Here is a 24,195-nt window from a genome sequence, read left to right as displayed (position 1 = left end):
GAGAGGGTAGAGGGGAGAAGAGGAGGAGAGAAAGAAAGAGTGGAAAGAGGAGAGGAAGGGGAAGTAGAGAAGAGAAGGATGACAGAGGGAAGAAAGGAGGTAGGGAGGAGGAGAGAGGGAGAAGAGGTAAGAAAGCAATGGATAAGGTATAAATATGGTGTATGGAGAGCAGAAGAGCTAATGATGGTTTTGGGGGGTTGATGGTAAGACGAATTGACATAATATTGAATAATACAAAATAGTGTTGGTTATGTAATGGTATACATGTGGGTTATTTGTATGAAAATAAAAAATAAAAAACTTTTTTTTAAAAAGCAGCACCATGATAAGGATCTCTGAATATGGCAGAGCTGGTATTATAGCGCATAGAATTCCATCCTAAGAATGTTTACATTCAATTATGTTCTACTTTAAAATAAAGGGGAAAGTTAGAAATTATCTCAATCATAAACAAATTATCAAAACTGTATTAAGAAGGAATTATCAAGAAAGAAAATAGTAGGCAGGACTTGAATAAGTTCAGCATCCAAGATACAAAGCTTAAACAAGTTAAATGTAACTGAGAAAATATTATATAATTACAAATAGTCTGCAAGTGGAACCAACTTAGAAACCTAGTATCCTTTAACTATGTTTACATTATGTCACAAAAATGTAACAGCTAAGCTAATCTATATTTAAACATATTAACATGTGTTTGTGTTCTGGACAAGGTTTAGACTCCAATAATTCATTGGACCAATTGAATATGTACAAGAGAAGCAAAACTACCTACTAAAAAGAGTTCACCTCTGTAACTGAAATTCCTAATGAAACAATGTGAACAATTATAAGTAAAATGTTATAAGAATTTTTCCAGGAACCAAATAAAAATAATAATAAATTATTGTCTCATAATTCTATGATATATGAATTATTTCTTTTGTGTTGAGCATATTTTGTAAACTCAGACGTCCTGGTATATACACTATAATTTATGATTTAATATACAAGAAGACAATCTTCTGGTGTTCAGATGTGTTAATACTTTTTAAAGAAATGATGTTAAGCGGATGGAGCCAAATCATTTATATGAGTGATAGCAAGATTTTCTATCACTTTTAATGTGCTGCCTGCTTTAAGGTAAGAAGAAACAATTACAATGATTTAGTTGTAAGGCATAATAAAATATAAAGTGTTTAGGAGAACTGTAAATCATCCTGGATCATGTTTTTTTTAAAAAAATCCCACGTTAGAATATAGTATGTATCTAAGAATATAGCACAAATAGTTGATAATGACATTATAGGAATGCTTATTTTTATATGACTTTATATGCTATTCATAAATTACAAACTAAGTGGAATAGTTTTCTATAAAATTAATAAAAGAATGTTTGCTACAAAATTAAGTCTTTAAGAAAATCAGGCAAAACAGCCACCATATTATTGCACAAAGTGGTATGAAGGTTGTTCCAACCTGAAACACTTCTCTTGATCCTTTCAAAAATAAAGAATTAATTTAGGGATGCTGTTACATGAGTAACACTGGCAGAGCTTTGCACAGATCCATCTTGTGCACTAATTGTGCCTTACATGAAACCTTACTCATATTCATTCCTACCTTGGTCACTTCCCCTTTGAATTACTGCAATGTACTCTACATAGGGCTAGACTTGAAGACCACCTGGAACTGCAGCTGTTAACCTAGCAAGGTAAGCCAGACAAGATAAACCAGACAAGCCACACTGTGGCTCTAACTTTATTGAGGTTACATTATGAGGTTACATTAACAGACTCATGCAAGTCTTTCACACACACCCTCACATTTACAGTCCAAGAAACTAGGGAAGGTCCTTCCTAAGATGTTTCCCCTCCCACAGTCCTTCTGTGGATTCAGCTGCCTCTTATCTGATCATTGTGTATTTTGTGTCAATTCCTCCCATCTCTCAAAGTCATTCTTATATATCACAGCACCAGTGTGCAGTGTTTTTGCCCCTAGTTTTTGCTCATATAATACCTTGTGCAAATTGCACTGGCTCCCAGTTTTCCTCTGGGTGTTAATGGTAATTATTACCCCTGCTGTATGAAACACTGTCTTCCCCACACCCGAGGTCCTACTTGCTCCTACCTCTTTACCCTTCTGGACAGCACTCAGGACTTGATTCTTGTCCCAAGCAATGAGCCATGATGAATTCGGAGTGAGATGAAAATGTGGGTTGCATCAGGGAAATATAGTTGTGGCATCAGTATTTTTTACTTTTATTATTGCTGAAAATATAGTTGTGGCATCAGTTTTTAAAGGATTTTTAAAAGTTTTATTACTGCTGGTTTTATGATTGTACATATCATTTTACTGGCTATAAACCATTCAGAAATTGTTTTAAGATGGGTGGCTATATAATATTTTACATAAATATGTAAATTTGAACCAGAACTGATGCACTAAGTGGAAGGAAATAATATGAACACATTTTAATGGGTTTAGTAACTATTCTGTAATAAGAGTAAAAAGAGATGACAAGATTAGGAGATCTCAAGGACAAGCGCATTGTTATTTGGTGTTGTATATGCAATTATGCACAAAAGTATTTAAAACTAAAGGAAAACTTTTAATTTCCACATTCATAATTTGCAGACAATATATTTTTCAGACAAGTTGATTGTCAGAAGACAGACTTTTCATTATCTAAGTATCTGAATACGTTACCTGAATTTCAAGAATGGTTGGTAGTTTAAAGATGACTAAATTTCATTGTTTCCATTGGTCTGCTATGCTAAATAGCCAGCTTTTGGTGGAGTCCATCAAGAAAGGTGTGGCTGCCTCCTCAGAAGTAATAGAGCTGCCTTCGCTCTGCCCTATGTATTCTCAGATTAAGTACAGAAGGCAGTTCCACTTCCTCATCGCTGACTGACTGCAGCTGTGTGCCTTCCCTACCTGAAGTCTCAGGGTTCTCCTGCTGCAGCTGTGCTTCAGCCAAATTCCTCTCAGATAGCTGTTTGGAGCCATTGATCAGTTCACCTCCAGACATGCCCGGAACTGGTTCATCCTCATTTGAGCTGACATATGGAGATATCTGGGGAAGCATCCGGGGGAGTAAACTCAACTATAGGAAAATGACCATTGGCTTACCTGAAGGGTCCTTTTCTGTACACCGCGGGAGAGTCCAAGCAATGGGTTAATTCAGTCTGCTTGCCCTTAGGACTGAGGAACTATTTTTCCTTAAGCCACACCTCCTCCTGGTGTGCTCAATCCCCCAGAATTCTTAGAAGGAGTCAGTTCGTGCGGACGGAGCGAAGCGTCCAAGATGATGTACTGTTGACACGAGGAACCCGAATCCCGGCCTTGAAAGCCAGGGTGGGTTGGACTCTCCCGCGGTGTACAGAAAAGGACCCTTCAGGTAAGCCAATGGTCATTTTCCTGTACACCGCTTGGAGAGTCCAAGCAATGGGACATACCAAAGTTATTGTCCATCTGGGTGGGCAGAAGAAGGCTCCCGGGATTCGGTCTCTGACACAACCGCCTGGAGCACACGCCTGCCGAAAGACGCCTCAGCCGAGGCGAAAATGTCCAGTTTATAGTGTCGCACAAATGGAGAAGGAGAGGACCACGTAGCGGCCCTGCAGATGTCCAGGATCGAGGCCTGGGTGGCCCAGGCCGCTGAAGTAGCAGCACTTCGTGTGGAGTGTGCAGTGATGCCGCGCGGAACGGCCTTGGATTGACTTTCATAGGCAGTCGCAATGCAAGCGCGAAGCCACCTGCCAATTGTGGAGGAAGTGACCTTCTTCCCTAGGGAACCGGGCTGGAAGGAGAGGAAAAGAGCCTCTGACTTCCTGAATTCCGCAGTACGAGCGATGTAGACCTTCAGGGCCCTCCTGACATCAAGATTGTGCCAGGATCGCTCTCTGGGATGCGACGGATGAGGACAAAAATTTGGCAACACAATGTCTTGCGCTCTATGGAACCATGAGTTTACTTTGGGGGTAAAGGTCGGGTCCAGCCTCAAAATGACCCTGTCAGGGTGGATGACGCACAGATCCTGGCGAACAGAGAGAGCCGCCAGCTCCGAAATCCGGCGAGCTGACGTGATGGCAATCAAGAAGGCCGTCTTCAGCGTCAGGAATCGAAGAGAAGTAGTGCGTAAAGGCTCGAATGGAGGGCCAGAGAGGGCCCGCAGGACCACGGACAGCTGCCAAGTAGGATAGCGATGAACGGTGGGAGGGCGAAGGTTAGAAGCGCCCTTGAGGAAAAAACGCACCTTCGGGATTTTGCTGAGAGGCAAAAGGTGGTCGCCCGACCAGACAGTAGACAAAGCCGCCACTTGGCGCCGAAGGGTGTTCGGGGCCAGGCCCTTGTTGAGTCCCGCTTGAAGGAAGTCAAGCACTCTGGGAACAGGCGCGGTCGTCGGCTCGATGAGCAGCTCCTCACACCACTTGGCGAAGGCGGCCCAGGACGCATCATAAATCCTAGTGGTTGAAGGGCGTCTAGCCGCCTGAATGGTGTTCACTACCTCCTCCGACAGGCCTTGGTCTTTTAGTTGGTTCCCCTCAAGTGCCAGACGGCCAACTGGAGCCACTGGGGCTCTGGGTGAATCACGGCCCCCTGGCTGAGGGAGATCTGGTCCGGAGGAATGCGCCACGGAGGAGACACCGACAGGTGGACAAGGTCGGCAAACCACGACCTGCGGGGCCAATGCGGGGCCACGAGAAGGACCTCTGCTCCCTCTGCGATGACTTTGGAGATGAATTGAGGAAGGAGAGGCAGGGGAGGGAAGGCATACAGTAGCTCGCGGGGCCACTTGCAACGCAGTGCGTCTGTCCCCTCCGCCCCCGGGGTGAAGAACCGGGAGTAGAAGCGGTCGAGCTGCTTGTTGTCCCTGGACGCAAACAGGTCTACGGCCGGAGTCCCGAATCTGTCGGACATCTGGTGGAACAGGCGAGGGTCCAGTTTCCACTCCGCAGGATCTATGGTCGTCCTGCTCAGCCAGTCGGCCTGTGTGTTGTCCACTCCGGAGATATGGTCGGAGCGAAGGGATTCCAGATGGCGCTCCGCCCAGCGTCCCAGGGACTCCGCCTCTCTCATCAGTGCTCTGGATCTGGTGCCGCCCTGGCGGTTGATGTGGGCCTTGGTGGCCACATTGTCCGTCATCAGAAGCACATGTTGACGATGGATGGACCGGCTGAAATGGCGCAGGGCCAGGCGAGCAGCTCTCAGTTCCAGCAGGTTGATGCTGTAGCTGGATTCCACTTGGGACCACTTGCCCTGAACAACCAGGGACCCCATGTGGGCTCCCCAGCCGGAGAGGCTGGCGTCTGTGGTGATGATCAACCTCTCGGGTTCCTTGAATAGGTGGCCCTTGAGGATGGCCGGAGACACCCACCAGCGGAGAGACCTCTTCACGTCCGGGGGAACTCGAATCGGCCTGGTAGAATTGCTCCTGGATGCCCTCTGGTGCGGCAGCAGCAGCCACTGAAGAGACCTGGAATGCAGGCGGGCCCACGGCACGATGGAAATGCAGGAGATCATTTTTCCCAGCAGCTGCGACAGAAGGACCACTGGAGCCTGCCTCAAGCTCAACACCTTGTGGGTCATGGACCTTAGACCGGTCAACCTGTCTCGGGAAAGGAAAACCCTGCACAAGTTGGTATCTATCACCGCCCCCAGGTGTACAAGTCTGTTGGTTGGAGTGAGATGGCTCTTCTCTATGTTTAGAGAGAAGCCGTGATTTCTGAGGGATCTCATAGTGGTTTGGAGATCCCGAAGGGCCTGCTGCCTGGACGACGACTGGATCAGGATGTCGTCCAGGTAGCACTGGAGCCTTATGGGCCTGCGTCTTAGCTGAGCCGCCACTACCGCCAGCACTTTGGTAAACGTCCGAGGAGCGGACGAGAGGCCGAATGGAAGAGCTTTGTACTGGAAGTGGCGACCCGCATAATAGAAGCGCAGGAACTTCCTGTGCTGAGGACGGATGGGGATGTGGAGGTATGCCTCTTTGAGATCTATAGATGTGAGAAGATCTCCCTGTCGAATCCCCGCCAGAATGGACTGCAGAGACTGCATCTTGAACCTCCGGTAGGCGATATGCCTGTTGAGGTTCTTGAGGTCCAAGATGGCTCTCCACCCCCCCGAATTCTTTGGTACCAAGAAGAGGATGGAGTAAAACCCCTTCCCCTCTTCGCCTTGGGGAACTGGTTCCACGGCCCTGATGTCTAGGAGATGACGGACTTCCTGGTCCATACGCTGCCTCTTTTGGGGGCAGGACGGGACAGGGCACCGGATGAAGGTCCGAGGGGGAAGGGACAGGAATTCCAGGGAGAGGCCTTCCCTGACTGTCTGCAGAACCCAAGCATCCTCGGTGTTCTGGGCCCAATGGGAGGCGAACAGCTGGAGGCGACCCCCGATGGGCGCCAAGCCCTGGCAGTCACTTTGACTTACGGAACGGCCTGTTGGAGGCCCCACCGCGGTTATACTTGCAGAAGCCGAACTGCTGCCTGCCTCTGTCCCGAAAAGGCGCTCTGTCTTGGGACCTGTCGCCCTGCTGGCCGAAGGACCTATTAGAGGGAGAGAAGGAAGAGGCAGAGGTGGAAGGCTCGGAGGCACGAAAGGACTGCCTCCTAGAGTAGGGAGCGGCCTTACGTTCCTGCTTTTTATTTAGAGAAGGTAGGATCTTCCTCTTGTCCTTGGACTCAATGAGGAGAGGATCCAGGGACTCGCCAAACAATTTGGACCCCTTAAAGGGGGCGGAAGCCAGTTTCCATTTGTTTTTCTGGTCCGCTTGCCAATGTCGGAGCCAGATCAGTCGACGGGAAGTTATGTTAGAACCGAGGGCCCTGGAGGCAAATTTGGTGGCATTGAGGGACGCGTCAGCGGCATACTGGGAGGCCGCGATTATTTTTGACACGTCCTGGTGGAGACGGATGTCACCCGCCGGGAGCTTGGTTAGGAGCTCGCGCAGCCAGATCACAGAGGCCCTATTAAAAAAGGAAGCGGAAGAAGAAGCCCTGATGGCCCAGGCAGCCGCCAGATGGGTCTTGTGGCACGCCTTTTCCGCCTTCTTGTCCTCCGCCTTAAGGCCTTCCAGGAGGTCGGCCGGTAGCGAGGAGTTGGAAGTGAGCGCAGCGATGGGCGGGTCGACAGTGGGAAGGGCCAGAAGGTCCTCCAACACTGGCTCCATAGTATAAAGCTTCCTATCTACCCCACTGGGAGAGGATTGCGTGGCTGGCTGAGCCCACTGGCGCTGGATTAAGTCGAGGAACAGCCCCGGGACCGGAACCAGCTCTTGCTGGGGCGCTGGCACATCAAACATGACCGCATTGGGATTAGCCGGAGGGGCATCATCCGCCGGCGCGGTCGGCTTGGGCTTGATCCCCACCCTGGTGGCAGCCTTGACCTTGTGAAGGACCGATTTAAAAAGGCTGGGCTTGAAGAGACCGGCAAAGGCGGGCGCTTCGGGGGGAAGGTCCTCGTCGTCCGAGAGGCCTAGCACCTCCGGGTCAGGGTCCTCAATGGCAGAGGCCTCGCTGACCACCGAGGATTCCAGGGAAGGATGGCGAGCACGCTTGCTTGGGGGCGGAGCTGCCTGATCGGGTTTGGGACCCCTAGGGGCCGCTGCGGTAGGACTTTTAAATTTCATGGCCTCCGTGATGCCCTTGGCAATGGCGCGGGCCATTAGCTCCTGCATGCGGGGCGATAACTCCTCAGAGTCAGAATCGGGATCCAAGCCCTCTTCTAGGGGGGGTGAAGCCTCACCCTGCATATCGTCTATGCTAGCATCCCCAGGGGGAGGAACCTGTTCACAGGCCCAAGAAGGGGCCGGGGAAGCCGGCTCTGCAAATGACCTATTAGGGGATAGGTCCTGGGATTCCACCTCCTCGGCGAGGACCGACTGGAGATCTTCCCGGGAGGGAGGGGCTCCTGAAAGGGACTGCACCCTGTCTGCCTGGCGTCTGGCCTTCTCGAATTGCTTGTCAAGGGCCCGCTGGCGCCTTTCAGCATCCTTGGCCTCAGCTACCGAAGGGGTTCTGGAACGCTGTTTCCCAGAGCTACCCCCACCACTCTTGCCCGCACCCCCACTCCCCGAAGAGGAGGAACCCTTGCTAGGGGCCTGCGAGAGGCTCGGCCTAGCGTCTTGGGAATCGGGAGGACTGGGCAGGTCCATAGTCAATGACCACACAAGATGGAGCAAGGCTATGATAAGGCAGATTTGATAGATATAGACTGGGTGCTGTAATGGGAAACAAAACGAAATGATCGTTAAAATTGCCATATATACAATTAATCAAATCAATACTATGAAATCATCCCATGTTTCACACCAGTCGGAGGCCCAGGGGTAGGATTGGGGCCTGCACCGAGGTGCAAGGCTCCGCAGGAGAAGCAGGGAGGAGAATGACTATAGAAAAAATCTTTAGGCCTGCGCTTACTTAAGGCCTCCTCCCTGAGCCGGTATGATGACCGTTGGAATGGCACAGGAACCAGCGCCGCTCGCAAAAATAGACAAAGGGCGAAGGTGGCGATCCTAGCCCGAGAAACCCTTGCTAGGCCCTGCCACCTCCAGCGGCCTCCTGACAACGAGGCTGATGCAAAATGGCGGCCATGGCTGGGCGCGCTATTTTCGCGCCTAAAAATGGCCGCCGCAACAGCGTGGGGCTAAGGGAGAGCGAGGGGCGAACGCGCCTCGCAATGGCGACGATCGCCCACTCCTCCCTGCGGCAGAGGTCCTCTAGCAGGCCGGGGAGCGAAAAAACTTCGACGAAAATAACAAACGAGGGGCCTGGGGACTTAGGAACCTCGCCGCTGCAGCCGCACCGTTTTAAACGACAAGCGGCAGGCCTCCGAAGCCGTCCCAAGAGGATCGGCTGAGGGGCACCCCCCACCACCTTCCAGCTTACCTCCTGGCCTTCAAGTGCTGATTCTACTGAAGAAAGTCGCAGAATTGAAGAGAGAAACGTCTCACGAGTTTGGGGAATATTAGAGAAAAAACTTTAAACGCAATTAGAGAGTCCAAGCCAAAAAAAGAATCAATTTAGCTCAGAGCTCTAACTAAATACGTCCAAACGGGCTGACTGAGGAAGAATTCTGGGGGATTGAGCACACCAGGAGGAGGTGTGGCTTAAGGAAAAATAGTTCCTCAGTCCTAAGGGCAAGCAGACTGAATTAACCCATTGCTTGGACTCTCCAAGCGGTGTACAGGAAAATGAAGTGCAGCAACCAAGCAATTTTTGTTTGTTTGGAATTTCTCCAGAGGTTGGATTCCTCAGAAAGACTGGAAGCAAGGAAGCAGACTGTTGATATCTTAGATCAGATTGAAGCTCAGCAGCAGTGTATGCTTATGCCAAGGCTAGGATGGATTACCTCCAGAGAGTCCTGCACAAGATGATGTTTTGCTTTTATGATTGAGGAAAGGCATAATGGTCATTTATATGTTCCTATTCCTTTTAAGAAAAGAAGTACTACAGCTCTGTTATAACAAGAGGCCAGCTAGACATGTTTAAAACTCAGCTTTGACTCCTTAGGTACACCTAGGAGTCAATATTAAGGACAGATATCAGACATTATTTAAATTTAAATAATAAAATATTGCCTCAATATTTCTTTTTCTTATAGATATTACTTTTATTTTTTTTTACATTTACATTGTGTGTATAAGTACAAATTAAGTACAAAAATCTAGTATTAGTATAAGAACTACAAACTATCAAATGCAAGGAGTACTATCTTGTAAAAGTATAAACTCATGAGGAAAAGAATGTTGTAAAAATTTATTAAATGTCATAAAAATAAATATCAAAGAACCCAATTTCAACAGAGAAATGGAATAGGAAGAAGAATTTATGTTTAATCTTGTGAAAACAGCCATACATATATAAGTACAGCATGAGACAACATATATTCAATTACTTATATCAGTGTATAGCCTTAAACAGAAACTTTATTAAATCTCATTTTCATTTCCAATGGATTTAATTAATGCTTTTTAAAGGTATAAGATCATATTTTTATAATCTCAGAAGCATTATAGGTAGAACATATCTTGATACATAAACATGCAATCATTTCAATCCCTAATAATTCAAGAAATCGACCTGCAGTCTTCTGGTATAGATCATAATAAGTCATAATCAAATCATGATACAAAATACTGGACCATATGAATCTGATAAAACCACTTTGTGATAAATATTCTTAGGAGCTGGTACTGTATGTATACTGAAGAAGAACAAATAGTATTCAGACTCTGTAACAAAAGTTCTTTGTACTAACATCTCTGATTATAATGTGAAAAAGAACAGAAAACAAAGAACAAAACAGAATTATTTAAGTTTAATCAGAATAGAGCTGGATCTTCTAGTTCAACTGGCTGCTCAAGCAAGAGACCCTATTCCACTTCAGACCAGTGGCTGCCCATTTTTTTCTTAAAACCTTCCAGTGATGAAGCACCTATAATTTCTGAAGGCAAGTTGTTCCACTGGTTAATTGTCCTTTTTAGGAAGTTTTCCTTAATTTCAGATTGCTTCTCTCCTTGATTACTTCCCACCCATTGTTTCTTGTCCTGCCCTCTGGTGCTTTGGAAAATAACTTGACTCCCTCTTCCTTATGGAAGCCCTTCAAATATTGGAATACTGCTATCATGTCACCCTAGTCCTTCTTTTCTCTAGACTGGCTATACCCAATTCCTGCAACCATTCTTCAAGGTAGTATTTTGTCTCCAAGCCCTTAATCATCCTAGTTGTTCTTTGCACTTTTTCCAAAGTCTCAACATCTTTTTTGTAATTTGGTGACCAAAACTGAATGCAGTATTCCAGGTGTGGTCTTACTAAGGATTTATAAAGTTGTACTAATAGTTCACATGATTTTGAGTCTATGCCTCTTTACACAACCAAGGATTGGATTAGCTTTTTTGGCTGCTGCTGCACATTGCCAGCTCATGTTTAAGTGATTATCCACTTAATTCCCTTTCAGTTACTGTTTCTTGAGACAGGTTTCGCCTAATCTATACTTGTACCTTTGGGTTATCCTGCCTAGGTGTAAAGCCTTGGTTTTCTCCACATTAAAGTTCATATTGTTGGATAGGGCCCATTGTTCAAGTCTGTCAAGATCCTTTGGGATCCTGAGTTTATCATTTTTATTTTATTTTATTTATTTTGTCAAGCATGTATCAGATGACATATATAAGTATAAACATAATTTGGATACATGAAATTGATACGAATAAAAAGGAACATTAGAACAGGGATGGTGCACTTATGCACGCCCCTTACAGATCTCTTAGGAATGGGGTGAGGTCAACAGTAGACAGACTAAGGTTAAAGTTTTGGAGGTTTGGGGAAGAAACCACAGAGTCAGGTAGTGCATTCCAGGCATTGACCACTCTGCTGCTGAAGTATTTTCTGCAATCGAGTTCACCTTAAGTTTGCATCTTCTGGGGTGTTGGCTATTCCTGCTAGCTTAGTGTCATCTGCAAATTTGATGAGTTTCCCTTCTATTCCCTCATCTAAATTATTTATGAAGATATTGAAGAGTACTGGGCATTTGACAGAACCTTGTGGCACCCACTGCTTATTCCCCTCCAGGTAGATGTAGTACCATTAAGGATTACTTGTTGAGTACAGTTTGTTCTCAAATCCATATGTTGATGATGCTATCCATCCCACATTTTTCTAATTTACCAAAAAGTAGGTTGTGATCCACTTTGTTGAATACCTTGCTGAAGTCTTAAGTATGTCCACAGCATTTTGCTGGTCTACTAATTTAGTCACTCTGTCAAAGAATGAAATTTGGCATGGACTTTTAACAAACCCATGCTGTCTACTAGTTATAACTTTGTTTCTAGATATTCACAGATCTGTTTTTTGATTATTTTTTCTAGTATCTTCCCAGGTATTGATGTTAGGCTAATTGTAATTTCCTGGGTCTGGGGTGTTTTTTTTTATGTCTCTACATGGCAAAAATTATATAGTGAGATAACATCACAAAATAAATAAGATTGAAGTAGTATGGCAAGCTTATTTTCATATTAACTTATGTGAAACAATTTTAATAAATTGTTCAGATAGATTAAAATTAAAAGCCTTTTACAAGTCACAGGACTTCATGAGTTTCCAAAAATGTGTGTTTTAATTTGTGGATAATACTGTTGACAACAACAACAACAACAATTTATTATTACCCGCCCCGAGTCCCTTTGGGGAGAGGGGGCAGCATAAAAATCGAAATAAAGGTAAAGGTAAAGATTACAGTCTTAGACCAGCGACCAGAACAAATAAAAGCATTCAGTATATACACACTTAAAACTTCTAGTATAAAATAATAAATAACAACTAAAATCTATAATAAAACCCACGGTCAATTATACATGGTCTGACTATATGATAGTTGCAATCCCTAAACTGCTGTAGGTTCAATGCTAAAAAGGAAGTGATTACAGAAGTAGAATCATAGGGTTGGAAGAGACCTTGGAGGTCCTCTAGTCCAACACCCTAGCCAAGGCAGGAGACCTTATTAATACTATACAAATGGCTGTCCAATCTCTAGTGATGGAGCACTCACAAGTCCCAGAGACATGCTGTTTTATTGATTAATTGTTCTCACTGTCAGGACATTTCTTCATAGCTCTAGATTGGATCTCTCTTTAACAAACTTCCTTTCATTGCTTCTTATCCTGCCCTCAGAAGCTTCAACTCCCTTCTCCCTGTGACTGCCCCTCAAGTACTGGAAGACAGCTATCATGTCACACTAATGCTTCTCTTTGTTAGGCCAGACATACCTAGTTCCCTTAATAATTCATCATACAGTTTAGTCTCTAGACTGATGATAATCTTTGTTGCTCTTTTCTTTCTAGGGTCTTAGCATGTTTATATTGTGGCAACCAGAACTATATGTGGAATTTCAAGTGTGGCTTTACTAATGCAATATAAAGCAGAACTATCACGTCTTCTGATCTTGATACTATCCCTCTCCTCTGTTGATGCTGCCTAGGATTACATTGCCTTTTTGGCAGCTGAAGCACACTGCTGGCTCATACTTAAGTGGTTACCCACTAGGATACGTAGATCCCTTCAAAGTTGCTACAGTTAAGCCAGGTCCCATCTATTCTATACCCGCACATTTGGTTTTTCATGCCAAAGTGCGTGATTTTTCATTTCTCACTACTGAACTGCATCTTAATAAATGAATATAATCTCAACTTCTCCCCAATACCTCTCTCCAGGTTCTGAAACATTGAAAACTAGAATCTTTTGCTCCTCTCTCAAGTCCTACTGTGCTTTGTCATTGGAGTAATGATTGTCCTATTCCTAGGAAAGATTCTCGGGAATGTGTGTCAAGAATATATAATATCATTAGAGTCACCAATAGCATAAATATCATCACAGTTACCCAACTAAAAGCAAGCAGATACCTATATTGGTCAATAGCAATATAGGAACATGCTGAAAATGGAATATCACTTTTACAAACAACGTAAAGGTGTAATTTCATACTGTGTGGGAGAAAGCAATAGTAAATGATGATTATATTTTAACAGAAAAACTTATAGACAAAAAATATAAAATGATGACAATATATTTTGGAAATTATATTAAGTGAAACTCAATGTGCTACTGAGGAAGAACTCAAGATCTTTTGAAATATTAATGATATTTATGATGTTACTAGATGTTTTTGAGATGTTCAGTTGCTGATGCTGTCAAGCAGGGAAAGAAATTCTGAAGTGATAGTGGAAACATGAAACATAAGAAAGATGAATATGTGAAAGCTCAACATGTAAAATCAACTACACATTGACATTGTGACATCACCTAATTGAACTGGATTGGTAATGGATACTTTCAAGGATAAGCAAGGATAGTTCCTCGGTACAAATCAATAATAGAACTTAGACTTTATGAAAATTCTTGAATATAATGGTTATCAAAGATTATCTCAGAACACTGATGCAGAAGAAGATAAAATTGTTTAGTTTTAGGGTCAGGGTCAATCTGAAAGTGACAAAATATCCAAGAAAGATGTGCTGCTTGTGATTGGAAACTGGGATACCAAAGTTGCTACAGTGGAAGAAGAAATGCAACCACACATGAACTCCAAACATGTATCTGCCATTTTCAAAAAGAACATCAAGAACCGTTTTACAGTTCTTAAACTCATTGATAGAGAATCAGAGAATTTTGGAATGAAACCAAAGTAGCTGTTAAAGATGAATATGAAAAGAGATTACAAGAGACCAAGAATAGAAGAAAGGAAATCAGATGCCAGAAAAACAGTAAAAATTGTCAAGAAGCCAAGAAAACAAAACTCTCAGGAAGGAACTTGCAAAAAATAAGAGATAAAAGATAGTATTATAACCACATCTGTAAAACAGACTGAAGATGGAAGCAATAAAGTATAAATGGAAATGGAAGCAGACACATACACAAAAAAGAAACACCTTCTAAACATCTTAAAGATCTTTACTCTAAAGAAAAATAAGGTTCCAATTTCAAATTATAATAAAAGACACAACAGATCATATAATAATTAATTCAAATAATGTCAAACAATACCAAACAAATAGTGTAGTGAAATTCTGTACAATAGAAATGTCAACATCTAAGATGGTTTAGAAAATTTTCCTTAGTTATAAAAACCTCTGGTACCAAAAGATGAACTCTGGTCATTACAAAGTCAGAAAACTACAGAAATTGATAGAATATCTATAGAAATATGGCAAGGAAAAGCATAAGTGTATGTAAAAGTTCTAATTTATGCCAGCCAATCTGAAAAATGACATAGTGGCAAATGGATTGGAAGAGGTTGGTCTATATACCAACACTAAAAAAAGAAGACTTAACAGTATGAAAACAATTGCACAATATTCTTATATGCTAGCAAATTATGCTTACAATCATTCAACATTTTCTGTACATGCAAAGGAAATGCCAGGTGTTCAAATTGGTTTTAGAAAAGGCTAAGGAATCATAGCCATTACTGCTGATGCATGCTGGATAATTGAGAAAGCCAAAGAATGTGCACGCGCGCGCACACACACAGTCCGTCTGTACTTCATTTGTTGGACTTTGGTTGTTTTGTGCATGAAAAGGAAATGTGCTTAGAAAAATTGGACTCTCAGAATATCTCACTGACTTCATGTAAAGCCATAATTTGGGTGAAATATGGTGAAACAGACCAATTCCAGGTCAGCAAAGGAGTAAGAAGAGGCTGTAAACTCTCCCTGCAATTATTCTATATGATGAATATATATTGAGAAAGCTGAATTGAAATATGAATGTTCTTTTAAAATGGAAAGAAGAAACATCAGTAACCTGCACTACACTGATGACACCACTCTAATAATTGAAAATGCCAAGGATCTGAAAGCTTGAACAATGAAAATCAAGGACTACAGTGAAAAATGGTACTAAAATTAAATGTAATGACCAAACTAATGGCAAGCACAGCAACTAGCCATCAAATTTTAATTTAATTTAATTTAATTTAATGCTTCTAGACCGCCCCCTCTCCCGAAAGGGACTCGGGGCGGTGTACAGTTCATACAAAATATATCAGATACAATAAAATTAAGTATGTACAGTTGACAGTTGACAATGAATATACTGAAGTAGACACTGTAAATCTGGGAAATTCTGCTGCCAATTCAGCAATAGCACAATGTTTTTTTTAATATTCTGCCTTTCAATAAAGCAAGCTTAAAAAGATACTGAAAATTAAGATCAATTATCATTTATTGAATACTATTAAACAATGTTTTAAAACAAAAATAACTGAAAGTTTTTCTTTAGGTTCATAGTATAGTAGGTTTTTTACATGATGTAAAATGGTAATTTTATATGATACCATGTAAATCCCCCTAAAAATACTACTGGAAAAGTTACCTTTTTGCCTTCCTATGACTCAGTTTAACAATTCATGAATTGTTTAAGGCTTGCATTTTAAAATACATCTTAGGCATTTAAGTATAACATTGTTCAAATCCTCCAGTTATACAGGCTCCTTCTTCCTGACTGAGGTATAGTCTGGCTTGATTATTTGGGAGAAGTTTCAGCCTTTTAAGTTTTGAAGTAGTGTAGCCACATGTATGTTGATCCATGTTTCTCTGAGTTTAACAAGTTCTCCAGGGAAATGACAATGAATGGGACCAGACAGTGGTGAATTTATTAATACAGCCCTTCTTCAGGAAATATTCAGTAGAACCAACAGTACTAAATAATTTTTGATCAACCTCCAAGAGGTTATGGGAAAGATAGTTGAACTGCAGCATCAAAGACCTCTGGAGGAAGTGAATTATTTAGCTTTTCATTTAGGCTTCAGGGCTGATTAGAATAGAGAGAAAGAATTGATCCCACCTGTGAAGTATCTCTGACAAAACCGGGATGGGAGAAGTACATTCCTTCTCACCATCCTTGATTTATCAGTAGTTTTCAATACCACCAATCATGTCACACCTCTGGACCAATTTCAAGAGACGGGAGTGGGAGGCAACTGTTTTGCAGCAATTGTCCTCTTCTCTGGTGTGGTTCCAATCAGTGTTGGTTGAGAGAGATTTAGCCCAAGCTCCCTGTTCTGTGGGGTGCCTCAGATGTTTTCTTCCCTTCTGGCTCTATTATTTGTACTGTGTATTCTATATAAGCTATCCAAAGTTACTTGCCAAATAGGTGACCTTAAAAACTAAATAAATAATTATAATTATAATAGAATATTAAATAAATGGATTTCAAACATTATAAAATATGCCCCATATTATTAGTAAAGTCAAGGGTTTTAAAGTCAAAGATGATTAATAGATCTTTCATAGTCAATTGATTGATATATTAAAAAATAGTCATACTTTTATTTCCAGATTGTTTTGTGTTTTAAAACTTTAATGTTTTTTGCCTTTTCATTCTGCCTATTTTTTCTAGTTATCTAGTCTTTTTTCATGCATTAACAGAAAGAATTACTGTAATGGTCACACGAAGTTTCTGCCTTCAACACCATCAACTGAGAAGTCTTAAGATATCTCAGTGCCATAACTTTTCCCATAATGCCAGTTCATAAAAGTTAAATTATTTTCCTAGGATGACCTGTATTTTCAGCCAACATTTCTAACTATTGATTGTCATCATAGACATGCTTTCTTAGAATTAATTCCTTCAGATTAGAATAATGGGTGAATGTACTTTCATAGGATTAGTTTGCACATAAAAACTTAAGTGTGGTGTAACAAAGGTATTTTATTTGCTAAACAATAAAAACTAGGAACAAAACTGCACTGATTTTAATATCCCTATATGAGAAACACAATATATTGTTAATGGTTTATGAAAGTTTTTAACATGAGTAAAGAATTCTGCTAAATTTGTTTCTTAAATCTAATAAATCTTAATGTTAATTCAAAGACATACAGTAATTATTAAGAAATCTTTTTCATTTTAAGTGCATAAATCTGTATATAACCTAACTAAGGAGAATTTATTAAAGAGAATAAAAATGCCCAGAATTAACCTCTACTTTTATAAATACTAATTTAAAAATAAAATCTTAACTATAAAATTAATACAAAAGTTGTTCCAAATAAATCAAACATCTTCTAATTAAGTTACAAATAAAATGCTTTAACATAGATATCCATCATAAGAAAACTTCAAAACTTCTATTACAAGTTTGGCATATGGAAGAAGGTATGATTCATGTATGAGTTTTTCATCATTATAAACATAATTCAATACAGCTTCCTGTTTTAAAGCAAGTCATACAAATGTACTTTGAAGCATAGAAATAATCAGTAATTAAACTACATTAATAATTAAAGAAAACAATTTCACTTTTATTCTTCTATCTACAGAAAATTTATGTTTACAGATTTTAAGAATAACAAACTATGGCATCAGAAAAATTAGAACAGCCTCAAAAATGAATGAACAATAATATAAATATGAAATTCAGTGCAGTCCACCCAAAATCCCACACAATTGTTTCACTGATTTCAAAGAACTTTCATTTGCAATGTTAGAGAATTGATTGCACTTAATTATGTTAAGCACAAAATTAAATTTTGGAGATAGCATTCAGACTTGCTATGTTTATCTTACTAATCAAATAGCTATGGTAATTAAAGTTGCAGGTTAAGTATCTGAGGTGGTAGTTGTTTCAAATCTGAATATAAAACTGGAATAAATTAGTAACTCAACTATTATCATGAAGAAGGAAGCAGTGATCTTCACGTTTGTTTTAGGGATAAAACTAGTGTATATGAAATTTTTTACCCTATATTAGAGTATGCAATCCATATGCATAAATGCAAATATTAATTACAGAATACCTCTCTGTAAAATTAATACTGAGCACTGACATTTATATCTTGCATAACAAGAAATTTAATTATACACATTTTCTGGGCAATTCTATACATGTTTAAATCCCATTAAGTTCAAATAGGATTGTGCTACCTCCTTAATATATGTAGAAGTTAGGATAGTTTGGCATATACTTAGTGCTGTGACTCCAAATCAAAATCCTGCCAAGAAGTGTTTTACTTTCAAAACCATGGGAACAAAGTTTAAATTACCTTTTCTTTCTTTTAATAATAAAACCATTTAAGAGAAGCTATATTTAAAAATTGGCTCCATTTTCTAGTTTTCTAATCAAAGAAAGTAGGAGATGAAGGTAAGAAAAAACAAGTAGATTGCATTGACTATATTCTCTTCTCCATAGACCTTATATAACACACTGATTTTATTTCAACTGCTTCATTTGGTGGCAAACCTCGACATTAGCCAGCAGCTACGTGTGTGTACTGTACTCAAATATAGTATACAGATTTAAAAAAAACATGCCCTGAGATATTTGGCGTGAGAGGCCAAGGAAGAAAATTTGAAAATTAATATTCAATTTTTTTTCTACTTCATTACCTTCAGATTTAATTGCACTACCTGTCAAACAATTAAACACTTTAAAAAAATACTTTTTAAAATAATAAATAAATAAATAAATGATCGTAATATTAGATGTGATTGCATAGGTTGAGAATGCTTACATGACAGTAGGGATTCTTTTAACTAAGTCAGTATAGCAAATTAGTAATATATTGTCCAAGACCAGATATGTACATGTACTCTACTGTAAAATTCAGCCACTTTCAGAAGAAATAGCAGTATAGGTGATGGAAAATTAAATTCAAATAGCACAACTAATAAACAGATACTTTATTTTGAAGGTATTAATGGACTACAATGAGATAGTCATGAAGGCTGCACTTCAGAACAAAATCAAGTGATGGCATCCTGAGGGGAATCCCCAAACCTATCTTTCTAAAGAAAATCCAAATTTCACCCCAGGGTACTTCCAGGATTTTACCATCACATTAGCTGTCAGTGATCTAAAACTGTCTATATCATTTCTTTCACTGAGGAAGAGGAAGAAGAAGCTAGTAAATGAAAATTTTATTTCATGCATAAATATTCCCAGAGATTTTTTTAGTCTTATATCTTGCAAGAATTTACAGCAAATAAGAGAAAATAGGACAGAAAATAAATTTGATGAACATCTTGCAGCCCAGATTACAGCTTTAATGAACACTATAGGCAACGAAACACATTTTTAAATGTCTGCTGGATCTCTAAATCCATAAAATTACTCATTCCTAACTCATGGTAAGAGGCAGGGTTTAAACTGCACAGCATCTCAAACAGAAGACACATATGACATACCATAAGAATACAAATAAGCGACCAGCAGCTGAGAAGGAAGAAAAGCTGTTTGAGTTAGATTCTTAAGCTAAAGCCAGGACAATGTCAAGCAGGCTGGCAGTCAGAAGAGATTCATTGCAACGGGAACCCGGTCACTTCTTAAAATTCTCAGGACCATTTATTCAGGGATGCAAGATTTGGTCAGCTCTGGCACTCACCTATGCTGCGGACTCTTGCTGGGAGGGGGCGGGAAGATGGGCTGTGATAACCGTGGGGAGAAACCCCCCGAAGCAAAGACTTGAGGAAAATCCTTGTGGAAAAAGAAGGAGAACCTGAGGGGTCGCCAAGCGGGTTCGAGCTACCGAGGGGAGCACCAAGGCGAGGGGAGAGGTGGGGAGTAACAGCCGCGGCTGGCAGATGGGAGCATGCGTGTGTGAGGCGCGGGGGGAGCCGCATCAAAGAAGTAGGCGGCATCTTCAAGGGCGACAGCCTCGGTACGAGGGTGGTGGGCGGTGGGTGTGGGTGGGATTTAAAAGGGGCGGTTAAGGGAAGTGGGTGGAGGAGGGGGAAAGGATGACAGCAAAGGAGCAAGGGCTGGAGGGAGAGTGCAATGACAGGAGGGTGGCCGACAGACGGGAGCAAGTCAACGCCCCCGTACCCAGATTACAGCGACTCACCGGGCCTCGTACCGATCCGCGATGCGCTTCAGTCACGGCCGCCTCCGCTGCTCCTCCTGCCGCCGCTGCTGATTTCGTTGTCCGCCCGCGACAATCCCACTGGCGCCTCCCTCCCTCCCGCTCTCGCCTCCTCGATTCTCCGCTCCCGCGTCCAGTCCTAGCTCAGACTCGCTGCCGCTTGCAAACCTTTGAGGGAGGTGTTGCTGAGTTGGGTAACTTGTTGTTTGGTTGTTGTTTTTTTGGTCACTGACACGAGCTATCGCCAATTGGAAACAAGCGCAGGGAAGAAGAGGCCACGCCTTTGTCGAAAGAGAGCCAATAGGAACATGCATTTCCCCTGCGGCATGGTGGGCCGAAGATGGGCGGGCATTAGCAGCGCCCCCACTTCTCCATCCATCCCGTCCTCCCGCTTGTACGCGGATTTAGGCCCGCCCACCGCATTGCATACGCGGGCTCGGTTGGCTTTACGGCTTCCAAACGCCGAAAGGAGCCGTCGGGGAGAAACGGGTTTGGCGGCTGCGGCTGGAAGTGGAGGGTTTTGGGAAGGATAGTGGTAGAAAATAATCACTGGGAAATTGTAGCTAGTGTTGATGGCGAAGTGTTAGTGGATCCTCAGGCATAAGGAATTTGTCACTTGCACTATTGGTGATGGCTGCTGTCATGACGAAGCAGCAGCTATAATAGGGGCGGAGACGAAGGGTATAGACTAATAAGATTGTAGAACCGCCTAGCCATTTATATGAGAAATAGCTGTTTATAGATACGGATATAATTTCAGTACGAGTTGCAAAGCACGGTATATATTTCTTTTATGTGTGTTCGTGCTCTGAAGGATTACAGTCAAAATTAGAAAGGCTTATGTCTCTGCATTAACCAAATATGGCACAGATTGAAAACATTTCTCTTCTGCATCATCATGAGGTATAATTTATCTCATCCCCAGGCCATGAATGAGACTCTTAAACTAGCCACACCCAAAGCTGCATTCAGCCTCTGGTGGTTTTTTTTAAATAGGGTGTTCAAAGACCTCCAATGTGGTGATGAGGGAGAAGTTTATTAAATATATATTTAGTGCTGTAGACTGGAATTTGAAATGTATTGAATTTTAGTTTAAGGTAAAGGGAATGAAATTTAGATTTTGCTCAAGGTCAGCATATCTCTGGTACCTCATTTAAAGGTGAAATGTGAACTTCCAAGCCAAAAAAAAATGTTACCTTTGTTGTATATACTTGGGTTTGTCCTTGATAATTCTTTTGGAACAAGAAACAATAATTATTTTCATTTATTTACTCAACTAGCTTACAGTAGTGTTGGTGTTCCCAGGCCATTTTTCAGTAACTAGACAGTTTTAGGAACAAGTTACATAGTTTCATTAATACTTTAGCAATTTCACATTTCCTCATATTAAAATAATAGTATGTCCCTCAAAGATCGTATCCCTTCAAAGAAAGCCATTATATTAATAATGTAGCAAAAAAAACTACTACATTAGGAGGGAGATGCTTTAGCATATCCTAGAAGGCCTTGTCGGAACTGAAGATGCAGTTATATGTTGTATTAAATAATATTGTTCATTCAGTGTTAGAATTTAACTGTTGTGGCTTGTAAACTATTATGGGTATTTTGGTTTAATGTGCAAAAACAACTAATGGTGGCTAACTCCACAAAAACCAGTTAAACCAGAGCTTTCCATGACCTTAACTTTTGTCTTTGTCAAATGCTCTTGTTCAGCTCCTTCAGTTTAAAATAAAAAAATGAGCATACAAACAAACATTACCTTATTCTTTGAGAGCTACAAAATGATTATACTTATTCATAGATTTAGCAGAAAAACACCTGCCCAAATGATCATTCTGCAGTATGCTACAAAATCCAAATGCCTACTTACTATTTGTTACAATTGTTTATATTTAGAAAACGGAGTTGCAAAAACTTCAGCAGGAGGCTTATTTCCTTAAGACCTTGGTATAATTCACATACAAGTTTACTTCTCTGCTTAAATGTGTGCATGTCACAAAGGTCAAGGCAATCTGGGGTTATCTTGATGCTTGTAGAATTTAACAAATTATACAAAATTATACAACATTTGTAATAACTATAAAATTATAACAAATTATACAAAACATTTTTTGAAAAATTAAGCACAAATGCTTTCTTAAATTATGTAACTTAAAATCATACAATTCATCAAAAAAATCAAGTCAGTACATATTGTTAAAACTGATAAATAGCTAATAATCAGAATTTTGTGCAACAGAACAGTAAGATTTATTGATGATGGAAAGAGCATTACATAATTTAATTTATACAGTTTCCCAATTGACAAATTTGGTTGAATAATGATGAAGATGAAAATGTGTTGGATGCAAGCAGAAATGTTTTTACTTCAGTTTTATATGATCTAGCTGGTTTCAAATGTTTAATGGGAAAAAGTTTTAGATCCAGAGATGCGGATTTGATATTTCAGCCCGAGATTCTTTGGATAACATTAATGAATATAATAGGATTTATATTCTAGTAAGTGAGTTTAAAACTACATAGCACAATTTACTTTGGGTACATCACCGGGTGATAGACAGACAGACAGACAGACATTTAGATCTGGACACATTTTATCTATTATACTTTATATATATAAAATTTAATGCAGGGAACATACCTAACACTCCTATTTTCCCCACAGTAACAACTCTGTGGGGTCATGTATAGACAGAGAGTGAGTGGTCCAGAGTCACTCAGCCAGTTTTCATGGTTTCTAACCTAGCACTTTAACCATCTCACTAGATTGGTTCTCTGTTTTCTATAATGTATGTTCTATATCTTCCATGATAGCCATGGACCTGACTCAAATGATTCAGGGCCCGACACACGAGGGAGGTCACACCTTGGACCTTGTCTTTGTCTCTCGCCAGTGGTTGAGTGATCTGGGAGGAGTGAATTTAACCATCACTCCTCTGTCATGGTCAGATCACTCACTCCTCCGTCTTGACTTCCCTGGTGCTACTCCTCGCCGCGGGGAGGCGGAACCGGAGAACACTAGATGGTTCCGCCCCAGGCGCTTGATGGAACCAGACAGGTTCCAGACGGAGCTTGGGCCACCTCCTGCAGCCCTGACCCGCCCCCGGGTAGAGGACCTGGTGACCGCGTGGAATGATGCGACTACCGGGGCCTTGAACCGGGTGGCGCCTTTGCGGCCTCTCCGGCGGCAACGATCCACCCTGGCCCCTTGGTTTACCGAGGAGCTAAGGGTGATGAAGCGCCGCAAGAGATGCCTAGAGAGTCGTTGGAGATCCGAACTTGACCGAGCACAGGTACGAGCCCATTTAAGGACGTACCTAGTGGCATTGAGAACGGCCAAACGTCAATATTGTGCCGCTCTCATTGCATCCGCAGAGAACCGCCCTGCCGCCCTGTTTCGGGTGTCCCGCTCCCTTCTGTTTCAGAGGCCACGGGAGGCCCCTTTACAGGGCAGGGCAGAGGAGTTTGGGAAATACCTGCAGGATAAAGTCGCTCAAATCCGGAAGGATTGGGTCCCCTTCAGTGGCCCAGTCGAGACGCCAGTGGCGAGTCTTGAGAAACCTTTTTGGGAGGAGTTTGACTTGGTTGTCATCGAGGATTTGGACAGATTGCGTGGGCGACTGCGACCTACCACATGTTTGTTGGACCCGTGTCCCTCCTGGCTTGTACTGGCATCCTGGGAGGTTACACGCGACTGGCTCCTGGACCTAGTGAACGCTTCGTTGGGTGAGGGGTCTCTCCCGGCCGCCTTGAAAGAGGCGGTGGTGAGACCCTTGCTCAAGAAGCCTTCCCTGGACCCTATGGAGCTGGTCAATTATCGTCCTGTCTCCAACCTTCCCTTTTTGGCGAAGGTTGTGGAG

At 41.8% G+C, this 24,195-nt stretch overlaps 1 protein-coding gene across 4 annotated transcripts in view; it reads right to left on the bottom strand.

Annotated features, from left to right (window-relative positions):
* CDKL5 (cyclin dependent kinase like 5) overlaps positions 1 to 20,603 on the bottom strand; it is an 87,561-nt gene extending 66,958 nt beyond the window's left edge. For 2 of the 4 annotated variants that reach the window (XM_081948747.1, XM_081948750.1), the window contains exon 1: positions 20,318 to 20,603. The gene's annotated coding sequence lies outside the window, so the exon portion shown is untranslated. Of the gene's footprint in view, positions 1 to 19,858; positions 20,079 to 20,317 lie in introns of those variants that run through there. The other 2 variants (XM_081948749.1, XM_081948748.1) reach the window with 2 other exon arrangements.
* Positions 20,604 to 24,195: the final 3,592 nt, after the last annotated feature.

The sequence above is a fragment of the Natrix helvetica genome (genome assembly GCF_964273705.1).
Source record: "Natrix helvetica genome assembly, chromosome: 3".
Classification (NCBI taxonomy): domain Eukaryota; kingdom Metazoa; phylum Chordata; class Lepidosauria; order Squamata; family Natricidae; genus Natrix; species Natrix helvetica.
Note: the sequence above shows the minus strand (reverse complement) of the source record. Positions and strands in the feature narration are given on the sequence as shown.